The sequence below is a fragment of the Portunus trituberculatus genome, chromosome 50 (genome assembly GCF_017591435.1).
Source record: "Portunus trituberculatus isolate SZX2019 chromosome 50, ASM1759143v1, whole genome shotgun sequence".
NCBI lineage: Eukaryota > Metazoa > Arthropoda > Malacostraca > Decapoda > Portunidae > Portunus > Portunus trituberculatus.
In genome coordinates, this window is record NC_059304.1 from 5,895,509 (window position 1) to 5,897,519 (window position 2,011).

A 2,011-nucleotide genomic window follows, 5' to 3' on the forward strand; every position below is an offset into this window, starting at 1 on the left:
CGTGACCTGGCGAGACGAAGGGATCTGTCTTCCGCTCCCTACATACACTTGCCAAAAGTAAGAATAATTATGATACACACACACACACACACACACACACACACACACACACACACACACACACACATGCGCTAATATTTCATGTTGATTCGTGTGTACTACATACCTGATGGGTCCGTTACCTATATACATACTCGTAGGTACGTATAATAATCATTTTACCACAGTTACATGAACCGGACATGTAGTACCTCTCTCTCTCTCTCTCTCTCTCTCTCTCTCTCTCTCTCTCTCTCTCTCTCTCTCTCTGCAATGATACATAATTAGTGCTATAGAGTCTAGGGAAATGTTAGAGCTTCGAACCCTTTGACACGTATAAAGAGGAACACCCACCTTAACAAGAGGCCTTGGACTTCAACGTGGCAGTCGCAGGCTACTACACTCATATGGACACCTTGTCAAACATATGATAACACGTACCAGAGCTTCTGCAGTTCATGAGCTTGAAAATTAATAAAGATAGAAACATATTCAAAAAAAGACCAATGATCATGAAGATAACGACAATGAAAAAAATATCAATTATCATAAAGGCAAACGTAGTGGATCACAAATTAATTTCATAAAAAATAAATCAATGGTTGAATGATGAGAAGAAAGCAAATGAAAATGCTGGACGTTGAACGCAAAAAGAAAAAAAATTATGAGTGAGAAATGAAATGACGGTAAAGCTAGATCTCAGGGACGAGAGAGAGAGAGAGAGAGAGAGAGAGAGAGAGAGAGAGAGAGAGACAGAGAGAGAGAGAGAGAGAGAGAGAGAGAGAGAGAGAGAGAGAGAGAGAGAGAGAGAGAGAGAGAGAGAGAGAGAGAGAGAGAGACAGAGAGAGATTTACCACTTAAAACACGTAATAATAAGTGGTCCACACAAACACTTTCTTTAAATATTCTTCATAGAACTTTATTTCCAATTCTTACGTTTTACTAATCAACATATTTCCACTCTTATACATGAGACGTAATTTAGCGAAAAAAAAAAAAAATACCATCATGCATGAATAACGGGCAACCCACCAAGGGAACAACCGGTGCAGAGGAGAACGCCCACCCAATATTCGCGTTAAATAAGATGCATACTGTACTGGAATAATCACACCTCGCCTTGATTACAAAACACTACGATTCCCTACCTCCCACCTGTGTACGTGCTTCACTGTGCTCTATTGTCACCTGCGCATTTGTCCCCCTTCCATGCTTATCCGCTTCGCCATGCTTTGTTTCCCTCCTAATCCTGCCTGGGCTGCCGGGGCGTTCTGTAGCGTGAAGCAGCATTCCGTATTCCTCCTCTACATCCTTCCGTTATCCTGTACATTATTTCATTCCTAATTTCTTGCTCTACCTTTCGTCATGCATTTTGAAATAAGTTTCTTTCTGCACGAGATTTTCTTTACATTTCACGTTAATTAAACTCATATAAAAGAGAAAACATTGTAGCATATATATAAGTAATGAGAAAGAGAGAGAGAGAGAGAGAGAGAGAGAGAGAGAGAGAGAGAGAGAGAGAGAGAGAGAGAGAGAGAGAGAGAGAGAGAGAGAGAGAGAGAGAGAGAGAGAGAGAGAGGCGGAAATGGGCACACGTTTTCGCTCAAAGAAGATAAACCTTCACGGACAGTACACGGTTAGTAAGAGAAAGAGAGACAAAGGGGGTCATTGTCAGGCCGGCCACAAAGACACGGTCACTCAGTTACTTCTTTGGTGTTGCAAGTTTGGAGGCTGGTGAGGATGGACGGAAGGATTGGAGATTGGTGAGTGGTACAGTGCAGGAAAGAGGGAGAGAGGAGGATTACTCTTAGAGGCAGAGGAACGCATGGTATAGCTGGAGGGGAAGTGAGCGATAGGAAACTAAGGGAGAGGAAATGGTAGGCATGGAAAAGGACATACGTACAGCAGAAAGCAGTCATTTGCACTAAGCTAGCAGTGAGAGAGAGAGAGAGAGAGAGAGAGAGAGAGAGAG